This window comes from Chenopodium album, chromosome 1 (genome assembly GCF_948465745.1).
Source record: "Chenopodium album chromosome 1, dcCheAlbu1.1, whole genome shotgun sequence".
Lineage (NCBI taxonomy): Eukaryota > Viridiplantae > Streptophyta > Magnoliopsida > Caryophyllales > Amaranthaceae > Chenopodium > Chenopodium album.
The window spans coordinates 5,035,490-5,049,464 of NC_137834.1; the positions used below are offsets into that span (position 1 = coordinate 5,035,490).

General features: G+C 37.9%; 1 non-coding gene across 1 annotated transcript; it reads right to left on the reverse strand.

Annotated features, from left to right (window-relative positions):
• Positions 1–954: 954 nt before the first annotated feature.
• LOC145565017 (small nucleolar RNA R71) lies at positions 955–1,061 on the reverse strand. The gene has a single exon (XR_014094949.1). It is a non-coding gene; the product is annotated as a small nucleolar RNA R71 (small nucleolar RNA).
• Positions 1,062–13,975: the final 12,914 nt, after the last annotated feature.

Here is a 13,975-nt window from a genome sequence, read left to right on the forward strand (position 1 = left end):
TTTACCTTGGAGTATTATTTATTGGTGAACCTATACCCTAGATCCTTTCATATATGGTTTTCTCTCTATTCTCAATCTTAGTAGTTTAGTTTCTTATTCGAATATAAATATTGGTTACTCAGATAATTTAGATTATAATAATTAATTAGGAGTAAAAAGACTTGTTTCCCTGTGGAGATCGACCCTACTTCCCTATCTACTTTAGTTAGAGGACTTAGGTATTTACTTTTGATTAGGGGATACGACTTTACCCTGTCAAAATTTGGCGCTGTTGCCGGGGAAACGGTTTTATTTTTATTTCTGATTGTTTTTATAGTCTAGATTATTTCCCTTTTGTCTCAGAGAGCGTTAGTTCTCTGAGACAAATCTCACATTTGCTTCTAGTTTTTGTTTATGCCCAGGTGTTCCAGATCAGGTTACATCCCATTCGATCCTGAGATCGAACGTTCCTTCCATAGACAGAAAAATCTCTACAAGCAAATCCTGGCGGATTCTGGTGATAATAACAATAATCACCGCGATCCTCCGACTAATTCTAGCGATTTAGAGGCATCATCAGACGCAGAATCAGAGATGACGACTCCAAAGAAGCTTAGTGATTATTCACAACCAAAGCTTACGGATTTTCCACATCTCACCCCTACTCCGGCTCTTGATGGGGTTCAATTTGAAATTAAACCTCAATTTATAACGATGATAGAGAGGAAGAAATTCAGTGGAGCCAAGGGTGAAGACCTGAATCTTCACATTGCCGACTATTGTCAATATTGCAACACCATCAGGCAAGCCGGGGTCACTCAAGACCAAATCACGGAGATTCTCTTTCCCTTCTCTTTAACTGGAAAAGCTAAATTGTGGTTTAATGGCTTAAATAGAACTACACTTGGTATAACTGACTGGGAAACTCTTGTTTTGAATTTCTATAACAAGTATTACCCTGCAGAGAGAACAGCCGTACTACGGAGTGCGATTCAGAACTTCGCCCAAGAAGCCGATGAATCTTTATATGAGGCTTGGGAGAGGTTCAAGGACTTACAAAGAGAATGCCCTCACCATAATTTAGCGCAATGACAGTTAATCCAAGCCTTTTATAACGGCATTGGAAATTCCTCTAGAATAATTTTAGACTCTGCAGCTAGTGGGAGATTTATGAATCTTAATGTTGATGATGCAGGTCAGGTTATTGAAGATATGGCGATACACAATTCCCCAATATGGGAATCCTAGAGGATTTGCTAACAAGGGGAAACATAGTGTTGACTCTGTATCCTTTTTGCAAGCTCAACTGACCTCTATTTGCCAAAAATTAGATAATCTGAGCACTGCTAATGTAGCTAATGTTTCTGCGATTAATAATAATTCTAATGAGGCTTTCTGTGAAAATTGTGGTATTGTAGGTCATTGGGAGCAAGATTGCAGGAGTTCCGTGGAGCAAGTTAATGCCTTCAAGCTTATAGGCAAAATAACTCATACTCCAACACCTATAATCCTGGGTATCGGAATCATCCGTACCTTTCCTACCGGAGCACTAATGTTCAAAATCCACCACCACAAGAACCACAGGCGCCACAGCAGCAGAAATATTATCATCCCAATGCTAGCCAGAAGAACCAACCACAACAAACCTCCTCATCTTCCGACCCTTCTCTGGCGGAAATTAGAGCAATGTTGGTTAATATGCAAAATCACATGGAGAGTAGAGATGCGACAATTGATCAAATTCTAGCGCACAATAAAATTGTAGATAATCAAATTGCGCAACTCTCTGCTACTCTACAAGCCCGCCAACAGGGAGCTCTGCCGGCGCAGCCAACCCGGCCTACGGATCAAGCATTTGCAATTACTCTAAGGAGTGGTTCAAACTATGAAGGGCCCTCTATGCCCAGAGTTGATGAACCTGTTTTATTAAATAATGCTAATCTTAATTCCGTTAAACCAAACAATGTAGTTGATAGCCCTGCAGGGCTAAAGGATAAAACTAACGTATCTAATTCTACATTGCAAGGTACAACTCTAGAGAAGGTGGCTACTCCAAACAAGAGTAATAATGCTCCAAAGCCAGTTATCAAACTTCCATTCTCTAATCGTCAATTGAAGACAAACTTGGATAAGCAGTTTGGTAAGTTCCTGGAGGTGGTAAAGTTTTGAAGGTAACAGTTCCCTTTACTGAATTAATCACACAAATCCCCTCATATGCAAAATTTATGAAAGAAATATTGACGAGAAAAAGGTCTATTAGTGAGGTAGAGACAGTAGCTTTCACTGCAGAGTGCAGTGCCGTACTTCAAAATAAGTCTCCACCTAAATTAGAAGATCCGGGTAGTTTTTCTATCCCTTGTCATATTGGCAATCTCTTGATTGATAATGCATTATGTGATTTGGGTGCTAGTGTTAGCGTCATGCCATTATATGTGTGTTCTAAGTTGAATATGGGTAAATTAAAAGCTACCAATATAACTCTACAAATGGCCGACCGTTCTTTCAAATACCCCTTAGGTGTTTTAGAGGATGTCCCCGTTAGAGTAGGTAAATTTTATATACCTGTAGATTTTGTTGTTCTTGATATGGATGAGGATATGCAAACCCCAATTATTTTGGGTAGACCATTCCTTAACACTGCAGGAGCAGTCATAGATGTAAGAAGTGGTAAGTTAACACTATCAGTAGGGGATGATAAAGTTGTTTTTAATCTGAATAATGCCCCTAAAAGCTCCATGACTGAGGAGAAATGTTTCAGTGTTAATGTGGTTGAAGATTATTCTAACATGCCCCAAGCTCTTGAAAAAGATCCCTTGGAGGCGGTATCTTGTGTTGCATCCTTTTCAGATGAGATAGACAAATGGCAGAAGGAAGTCGATGCAATAGAAAGAACACTCTACAATGTTGGTCTTGGTTTCGAGGATGAACAGGTGGAACCGATCGAGCAAGTTGTGTGAATCGAGCCTACGGTAAGTGTTCCGCCAGATCGAGTTGCAAGTGTTGAACGCAATGACAATTTGAAACAACCTTCGATCGAAGAAGGATTTTTAGTGCGTAGCATTGAATATCCCCCAGTCCAAGTCAAGGAGGATCCACCGGATAAGGTGATTTGGCGTCCTACATGGTATGTCAGGAAGCCGCATCGCAACCTGAACACCGCTAGACCGGGTGAGAAACCACCCAATCAAGCGTTAGGCCGAGGGTCCTAGACATTGTACTTGGTAAGATGGTCGTGCGGGACCTAGATAAACCAGCTCTTTGCGGGAGGCAACCCGTATTTCTTGCTTTTTAGACTAGTTTTCCTTTTTATTTTATTTATTTATTTTTTATTTTTTAAGAGGCGAGGAGAGTGTAATTTTACCGTTTATAAGTGTTTTTGTACAGGTATAGGTTTAAGAGGCCAAAAGACTTAGAAAAAATTTGAAGACGAAGAAAAGCTAAGGAAACGACTGGGCACGGGCCCGATCGGGCGCGCAAGAGAGCGATATTTCCAGCCTTTAATTCGCCCGATCAGGCGTGGCTGCCCGATCGGGCGCGAAAGGAGAGCTGGGAATCGAGCAAAATTCGCCCGATCGGGCGAAGTTGCCCAATCAGGGCGCAAGTGCAGTCACAAACTCGAGCAAATTTCGCCCGACCGGGCGAGGTTGCCCGATCGGGCGCAAATCGAATGAAGGAAAAGATATATCGGGCGAAGCTCGCCCGATCGGGCGAGCCATAGGGCGAATTTTTCGTACGTGTTCGCGCCCGATCGGGCGGAGCTCGCCCGATCGGGTGCGCAACTTCAATTCTGGAATTTCAAATGATCCGCCCGATCGGGCGAGGCTCGCCCGATCGAGCGCGCCTATTTTTTGTCGTCCCCTTATATTTTTCCTCTTCTTTCTTTCCTCACTTTCTTCTTATTTCATCTTCTTCTCCTTTACTTTCTCTCTCTAAAACCTCCATTTTTACACCTTCAAACTCACTTATTTTTCAAGATCTTCACTAATCTTTCCATCAAAACTCAAATTTTTTTACATATTTCTAATCCTTTCATCTTTCTCTACAATCTAGACCCAATTTCTACCATTTTCTCTCAATTTTCTCTAAACCCTAAGAGAGAGAAACCACTCAATTCCTATTCTTTCTACCATCAATGGCTTTCAAGAGGTCAAGAACGGTAAGGGGGGAAGGCTCAAGGAACCAAGAGGCGAGAATTGACTAGGATTTGCAAATTCCGGGATGGGAGATGGTGGTCATCTCCACCCAAGAGCAAAAACAGAGGATGCTTAACCTCATCACGAGGCAGGTAATTCCCACTCGTTCCATTCATCACCCTACCCTCATTAGACTAGGAATTGATAAGCATGTAGAAAAATTATTCAAAGGAGTTGGCATGAGCGGTTTCTTTAACATGCATTACGACACTTATGATTATTTAACCTTAGAATTCGTTTCTAGTTTTAATGTCATAAAATCAAATGCTTTAATTTCTCATGTTCAATTTCGTTTATTCAATAATGATATTAGATTGACTTTGAAAGAATTCGGTAAAAATTTTTAGTTGAAATCGGATAGGCCCCTTGAACCGCCCCAAGACAACATTGCCGTTGTCTATCAATCCCTTACGGGGGATCCCAATTTGAACCTCCAACATGCTAAAGGCGCTTGGATACAACATCCCGTGCCAAAGATTTGGCAACGGTTTGTTGGCCTTACCATTTTTGGAAGGCATGAACCCGCCAATGTTAGGCGGGATGAGCTTGAATTACTAGGGTCATACATGATCCCTAGGAGTGAAAAGCTCAATATAGTCCATAAAATGGCCAACCACTTTCAACGGGTGGCCAATGCGGCCGAGGCGGGTAGGTCTAGGGTACCCATTTACTTTGGTGGCCTAGTTACACATATAGCGGTCAAACACCTTAGCTTTGTCCCTAACGATGACGGTAAGGTAGCCGGCCCAACTATTATGGACCTACCCTATCTAGGTGGACTTAATTGGGTTAATGTCATGGGAGGGGAGACTTGGTGGGTGATTCAACGGGAATCGGGTAGGAGGGATAATGCTTTCACTTTACCCCACCCCATCTTAACCAAATTTGAAAAGGGGAAGCCTTCTTACACTTTTGAGCTTAACGGTCAAGGTGAGGTGCAACCACCTCACCCTTCACCTCAACCCCATCACTCTCCCATTGACCACTCACCTCCTCACCATTCACCACATTATCCACCACCTCAACCCTTTACATACGATATTCCCACTTCCTCTACCAACTACAACATAGACCCCAACGCCCCTTATAACTTCTCGGCTTTTAGGAGCCAATTAGATAGGATTGAGACGAGGCAAGGGAGAGTTGAGGGTTTGGTTAGGGATTTGGATGCTAGAGTAGGGTCTCTAGATAGAAGGGTAGGTTATGTGGGGAGGAACCTAGGGAGGGGTTTATACCCCATGTATGATGACTATGCCCGTCGGGGAGCTATTCCCCCCGATTCACTTGTCCCTGATTGGTTCCAATATCCGCAAGGTGGATATACGAACCCAAGTGCCTTTGGTACCTACGTTGACTACTCATCGGTCCATGGTTATGGGATCGATGTACCTTTTGGTGGGCTTGGGGGGAATGTGGACCCTAACTACTTTGCAGGTGGTTCGGGTTATGGAGGTGGTGGCTCTAGCCATGGAGGAGCCGGTTCTAGCCACGGAGGTGGTGGTTCTAGCCACGGAGGGGGCTATTCGAGGATGGATGAGGAGTAGGCTACTCTCCCAAGTCAATGAGGGCATTGCTTGATTTGGCTTGGGGGGGTGTTCTTTCGCTTGGTAATTCTCTTCCTTTTCTCTCTTTATTTTCTTTCTAGTATAGTTTTTATTTTCTTTCTAGTGTAGTCTTTATTGCTTTCTTATATATATAAAAATACAAAAAAATTGAAAAATAAAAAAATTCAAAAATACGTTCCAATGAATTATGAATCATACTTCCCTGTGCCCCCTACTTGAGAAAATTTATTTTGATTCTTGGTTATCGATAATGAGCATTGTGGATTTGTTGGTCATGATTTGAAGTTTAATTGCTTGGATTCCTAAACATGAGTCAATTTTGCCAACTATTTGTGAATATAGTGCTTGACTAGTTGATTTGGTTAGGAAATGTGTGATAGTTCCATAATTCCTGGTATGTCAATGAATTTGAGTATTGATTTGCAACTATGAGTAGTGTTTCATGACTTATTATTATGCACATGAGGAGGACGAAGGCGTTCATTCTTTTAGGTAGCCTTCAGAGTATTAGATACATTTGTTCCCTTCTTGTTACCCATGTTGTTGCTTGTGCCCTTTTATTGTCTATATAGCCACATTACAAGCCTATATGAGCCACATTGGTTACTATTCCCAAGCTTGGCTTGGGGGAGCTATTAGTTGGTGAGGTGAGGGAGTTGTGGTGTGCATATTATTTGCACAATGTGGGAATAAAAGAAGAGTTATTGTTCTTTGATTTTTGATTGGAAAATATTGATATTGTGTTTCAAAGTTGACATTTCCAATATGGGTTAAAAAGAAAAAAAAAAAGAGCAAAAGAAAAAATTTATTAATGCTCAAATGTTCTATTTGAAGGTTGTTGAAAAAAAAAAGAAGAAAAAATTTCAAGTAGAAAAAAAAGAATGAGTTCAAAGTTTGTTTTTCACTCAAAGTTCTACATTGTCGTATTTTTATGAGTGATTATTGTAAGTGTTGGGATTGTTTATGATGATTGGAGTTGTATTTGGTGGTTTTTGTTAGAGTTGGTTATGTAGGAGATGTTGATCATTATTTATTTTGATCATGGGTTTATTAGGATTTGGCTCCCTTAATGCGTAGCTTTTCTCTCACATAATCCCAAATTTATCATACTTTTACCCCAGCCTTACATTACAAGCTTTAAAGACCTTCCAACCTTGTGCATAGAAGTTATGTAAATGTGAAAGTGTTGTTTGTCAATTCAAGTTATGACTTGGCATATTTCGAGTCGACTAGTAGGATGAGCGTTCAATGTTTTTATACACACGAGAGTGTGAGTTGGGAGGGCATTGTTCACATTAAAGGGGTTGGTTGGAGAGCGATCGAGTACATCTTTTACTCGCCACATAAATGAGAGTTGAGTGTGTGAGCACTAGTCTTGAATTCTATATGCTCTTGTGGTTTGCTCTACTTGACAATTATTGGGGAGGAAGGGTGATTAGATGAATAAGATTGATTGATGTTGAAGCATGTTCATTAGATTTGCCTTGAATCGTTGGTTTTTGATTTGATTGTTGGGGTGAAGTATGTTTTATATGTTCATTTATGAGCTCTTTGCTTAGGGACAAGCAAAGGTTTGGCTTGGGGGAGTTTGATGTGTCCATTTTATATAGTGTTTTACCCCCGTCCCTTGGTCGTTATTAGTAGTGTTTTTGGCTCTTTCGGGCCACTTTTATTACTAATTTGTGTGTTCTAGTGTTTTCGTAGTTTTAGTTGTATTTTACAGGAAATTGCACTCTTGGAGCATTTTCCTGGGCTTTATGGATCAACTACGGAAGCTAGAAGGACACGACTACTTTTGGAGCCCAGGATCGGTGAGAGCCGGTGATTAAGGGCTCGGTAATTGGAATCCCGAGGCATTTGGACCAAGTACTCAAGACCCGAGGAGGAAATCCGAATTGGGCCGAGAAATCGAGCCCAATCGAAGTCCAAGCTCAAAGAGAAGCAACCGCCCGATCGGGCTACCTCTAGCACGATCGGGCGCGGCAAGGCTTATTGCTGAGCGTGCTAAGGCGCGCCCGATCGTGCGAACCTCTAGCACGATCGGGCGATGCTGCTTGGGAAGAACGCGAAGAAAAAGGCGCGCCCGATCGGGCGGCCCTTCGCCCGATCCGATCGGGCGCGTGTTTTTATAGGACCTGATTAATTAGTTTTAATTTTTGTTTTTAGGAAACGTTTATATACGATTTTGTACGGATTTTTGTAGATCTTCTTTCTTAGACTTTCTCTCTCTACTTAGGATCTTTTCTCCCCCTTAACTCTTCTCTCAACTCTTGTTCTTGATTATTTCCATTAATACAGATTAGTTTGGTAACGATTTCTCTTCTCTTAATCTTATTTCCCTTCATCATGACTTATTTTATTGCTTTGATTTGTTTAGTTTTTAATATGTGTGAAAAGTTTTATTTCTAGGGTTTATGGGGATCCATAAATAATACGAAGGGGTAATTTATTGTTGTTGATTATCAATGCTAGATTAATTTCCTATTGATTGATTTAATGCTCTGTGACTAGATTTGCGCAGATCTTTTATGCATGAGTTTGACAACATTGATTCGAGATTCGATAGATGAGAATTAATGTTTAGGTCTAGTTTCAATAGGCATGTTAATTTATAAATGGTTAAGTCGAGATTCGAGAAATGAGATTTAATACCGGTAGATTAATTGTGTGATTGTAATACGTAGCGAAAGCCCTTTACAATCTGGTTAATTGATGCATTGATGATTGACTATTATTGATTATTGGTATTGCATGATAATTTCTTATTGAATTGTTTTAACGTTTTACAATTGCGGCTTGTAAAAGTATAGCAATATTGAATTGATGAATCGAGAAGATGTTAATTTGATATTAAAGGCTATTTTCAATAAGAACTTAGATCTAGTAAATTGCGAGAGCCTGTTAGATCTATGGTGATTAGTAAATTGCGAGAGCCTGTTAATCGTGTTATTTATGCAATGTCAATGATTGATTACTATGTTTTACCTTGGAGTATTATTTATTGGTGAACCTATACCCTAGATCCTTTCATATATTGTTTTCTCTCTATTCTCAATCTTAATAGTTTAGTTTCTTATTCGAATATAAATATTGGTTACTCAGATAATTTAGATTATAATAATTAATTAGGAGTAAAAAGACTTGTTTCCCTGTGGAGATCGACCCTACTTCCCTATCTACTTTAGTTAGAGGACTTAGGTATTTAATTTTGATTAGGGGATACGACTTTACCCTGTCAATCACTATTATAATAATAATTATTATTATAAACTGAAAAATAAATGCAATAGTGCATGTAAAGATGGCATTGGGTTGGGCCAGCCCAAAGCCCGGCACAACCCATCACGAAAGAAACACGACATGCCATGGCCTGGTGTTGTGCACGTAAGGCGTGGGCTGCACCTCGCCTTTATCTGGGAGAAGCACGATAAGGTCTAGTACGACAAAACATGCTAAAACCAATGCAATTTTGCCTAGGCACACAAGTCTGGCGCAGCCAGGTACGTACCTTTTGAAAACTATGACCCGATGCGAAACTCGTGGGCCGGGCCTAACTAATTTCAAAGCACGTGGACCTAGCACAAGGCACGACCCGGAACGGCCAAGAGCCATCTAACCCATCTTTAAGTGCATGTACCACAAATTATATGAAGTCCTACCTGGTGTTCAAGAATAAGATGAGTTGACGAGCTAGAGTGACCACAATAAAAATCAATTAACATGGCTTTGAAAAAAAGTCATTTACTTGAGTTCTTATCTTAACTTATTTTCCATATGCCACTTCTCGTAGTCATTCTTTATTATACATAATAAAATTTAGGACATATATTACACATTGAAACACATTTAACAAAAAACTTCACTACTTTTAAATTAGTAATAATTCATAATCTTTAGATGTCGACAACTTAGGAAAAAACCAAGTGCAACTAAAAAAAAAAAAAAAACCCAAAGAAAAATAGAACAAAAAAAAAAAAAAAAAACTTTCCTTAAATTAAACCTCAACTTAAATAAAATAATTAATTGAATAAACTTTCCTTTTATAAAATATTCCCAAATTTATTTAAAATAAATAATTTAATTAAACACTTCTCAAAATGCTTATTTTAATTATAATACGTATAAAAATACGAGGTATTACAACCCCACCCCCCCCTTTTCCCCCATCCACGCTGCGGCTACATCAATCTCTCGTCTTTCCTCTTCACTGCCCCTATCTCTTCTCTTCATCGTCCTTGTTGAGGCCACTACCAAAAACGAGGCTATAGTGGTCGAATTCAGCCGCTAAATTCAGATATAAAAACAAACAAAACCAAATTCAACCTTTATAGCCTCGGTAAACCAGCACCCCTCCTTTCCCCCCACCCAAAACCGGCACCCCTACCTTAAACCCATTCGTTAAAACCACCCTCAACGGGTTTTATGGTTTCGTTTTCACCCGGTTATAGTGGTTTCGGAACAGCTTGGGCGGGGGAAATGGAAGAGGAGGGGTCACCGGCGTCGGGGGAATGTTTGGGCGCTGGTACAGGCGACGGAAGCCGGCACGAGGAGGGGGGAGGGTGGCGGATGGGGAGGGGGAGGTGGCTGAGAATTTTTTTTAAAGTTTTAATTTTCTTTTTTTTTTATTTAATTAAATTATTATTTAATGAAGTAATGGGCCCCACTTAATGAAATTCTAACATATTTTGTTAAGGGGTAACGATAACTATATTTTTTTGAATTTGGAGTAACAAAAAAATAAAAAATCAAACAGTTAGCAAAATGTCAAACACTGTCATTTTAGTGGTAGCAAATGTCAAAATTTCCTATTGGTTTCTCATTACAATATTAATTAAATACAAAATGTACTATGACAACTAACTTATACTTCATTCATTAACTGAAAAGGCGCTATAGAATTATTAACTATTCCCGACCGCTCCCTTTACATGATACAAACACAAATTTTAGACATGTACAATGTTATCTTGATATATAACTCAATTAAAGATATACTTCGTATAACTCAATTATACTCCCTCGTCCCATCATATAGTTTTTTTTTTTAAAAAATAAAAAATAAAAAAATTAACGATATTTAAAAATAGGATGAGAAAGTGGATAAAATACATTAATAAAAGTGAAAAATACAATCTTAGACAAAAGTTAGAGAGAGAAAGTGGAAAAAAGAACAAATCATGTGCAAAATTCAAGGATAAATTTAGAAATACAATGAATTAAGTTAAAAAAGTAAAGGTATAATAGACTTTACATACTATCCAAAAATAGAAGTAGGAACAATATTTTGGATCTCCAAAATAAGAAAACAGGAAATATATTATGGGAGGGAGGGAGTAAAATTTAGGGAGCGTTTGGTTCACATAATTAAGGTATAAGGTATGGGTTTAGAATGGTTTAAACCCATACCTTGTGTTTGTTTTATGATTTTAAGAGTTTCAAACCCATACCTCAAACTCCCAAGGCATGGGGTTTAGAAACCTTGGGAGCTGAGGGAGGTGAGTTTGGCTCATTCCCATACTTTTAGCTATATATCAAATAAAAGAAAAAAAATGCATTCCATAAGCATACCAAACATATGGTATTAAGAATCAAGTTCCAAACCCATACCACAATGATTTCATTCCTGATTCCAACCCCATACCAGTTTGCGAACCAAACACCCCCTTAGTTACCTCATGTCCTCATAAAAAGTATGAAACAAACAAACAAATTCTCAAAATTCCTTATGCACATGGACATGGTACAAATTGAATCCGCAATTGAAGGATAGTGTGATGTATGAAACTTTATTTGATTTGTGGATATTATATATATATATATACAACATATAAATATTTTGGATATAGTTAGCTAGGGGTGAAAATTCGGTTTGCGGTTTGGATTATAGTCAAAACTAAATCCAATCCGAATTAATTTGGTTTCGAAAATCTCAATTCGAATCCAAACCGAATTAAGATTCGATCCGATCTAATCCAAACCGAATTAATTCGGTTTTTCAAATTAGAATCCAATCCAAACCGAAATTTGTTCTCTTCTTCTGCAACATCCAAACTCGAAACTTGAAGTTCACCCAGAAAATTCCTACAATCATTTCATGTTAACTACATTCTTTGTGAGGGAGTAAGATATTGAGAAAGGAGAATTGAGAATTAGTTTTTTTTTTTTTTTTTTTTTTAAAAATTTAAAAAAAGCTTATATATGAAAGGGGAAAGTGGTTAGATAATTTGAAAAAGAAATAAGATATTGAGAAAGGAGAATTGAGAATTAGTTTTTATTTTTTATTTTAAAAAAAAAAAAGCTTATATATGAAAGGGGAAAGTGGTTAGATAATTTGAAAAAGAAAATATCTTATTTGAAAGTGATTAGCTTTTTTTTTTTAAAAAAAAAAAAGCTTAAAGTATTGGGCCAAAATTCGGATTGTGATTCGGTTTTCGATTTTTTAAACCCCAAACCGTATCCAATCCGTAATCTATATTTTTTTAATTTTTCCAATCCGATCCGATTTGAATTAAAAAAAAATCCAGATCAAATTAGTAATTCGGTTTGATTTTCAGTTCAGTTCGATTTAATCCGAATTACTTTGCAATGAGAGTGCATTACCACAAATTATGCGAAGTACTACCCGGTGTTCAAGAATGAGCTGAGCAGATTAGATAGAGCGATTAAAATAAAAATCATCAATCATTGCTTTGAAAAATGTCATATACTTAAGTTATTACATTACAACAACTAATAAAATTAATGACTTAGGGAATTATTTTATCTTAACTATTTTCATTTACCAACTTCTTATAATAATCATTCTTTAATTACACATAAATTGGCAAACGGGTATATGCTCAAAGTTTTATGTGGAACTAAACGTCGCCCTCGAATCTCTAACTAACGTCCACAAAATAAACTGAAATTACAAATTTACCCTTTTTATCAAAAAAAACACCCCCTCAATTTACCCCCTCTTCATCATACTACTATACCCACCACCACCTCTTCTTTTAACCACCAACTCCTTACCTCCGGTTTCACGATCTACACAGCCGCGGTAATGACAAGTAAGGACAAAGGAAAGTCGATCGCCTACGGAGAAAATGTTTTTTATTTTATTTTTTTTGAATTTGCGGCAAACGCCTAGATTTTTCGCACGTCCTAGGCTCAAACGCCTAGTTCTTGTGAACAACCGTATGGTTGTATGAAAAATCTGGGTGTTTAAGGTGAAACGCCTAGTTTTTTTAGAATACCCTAGGCTGAAACGCCTAGTTTTTTCGAAATACCCTAGGCTGAAACGCTAGTTTTTTCGAATAGCCTAGGATGTTTCGGAAAAACTAGGCGTTTCAGCCTAGGGTATTCTAAAAAACTAGGCGTTTCAGCCTAGGGTATTCTAAAAAACTAGGCGTTTCCTGGGTTTTGAATTTTTTTAAAAATTTATCGCGACGTACCGATTTCATACGGTTTGACGAGCCTTCTACAAGCGTCTAAGGTTGTGTTTCTTGTATTTCGTCGTTGTCCATAAGATCTAACGAAATTGATTTTGCAAAATTTTAAAAATTTATTTGATTTTGAAACTCACGGTGGTTTGGGTGGTTGTTCGATGAGCGTTGGTGGCCGTTGACCACTAGAGAGAACGGTAAAAAATTTTGTGTACAGTAAAAGTGTGAAATTGAGGTAAAATTAATTATTTTTTATAATTATTATAAGGATAAATACGTAATTTTATTTTATTTTGCGGGCGTTAGTTAGATATTTGAGAGCGATATTTAAAAACCCCCAGTTTTATATCTTTAAAACTTTAGGACACATATCACACATTAAAACACTTTTAACAAAAAATCACTATTTTTAAAATATCACAGTACTAAAGACTTGTTTTAATTTACTGAATTGAGTTGTTTATGAAGAAATTAGGAATTAAACTGAATTGAATTGAACTGAATTAAACTGAGCTGAAATGAAATTAAACTCAGGTAAACAGGTACTAATTCATAATCTTCTAGATGTCGACAACTTGCTTAGAAAAAACCAAATGTGACTCAACAAAAGTAAAGAAGAAAAAAACATTTGAAAACGGGAGAAAAAATAGAACCAAAGAAAAACTTGATATTTGAAGCAAAGTTGATAAGAAACTAGTGGTGGGTCATAAAACAAGAGGTCTAAAATTCAACCAACACAATCTTAGAGATAAGAGAAGAATCTAGAAACCCCATTTCTATTGGTTCATTCTCCTTCTTCCTTACTTCACTC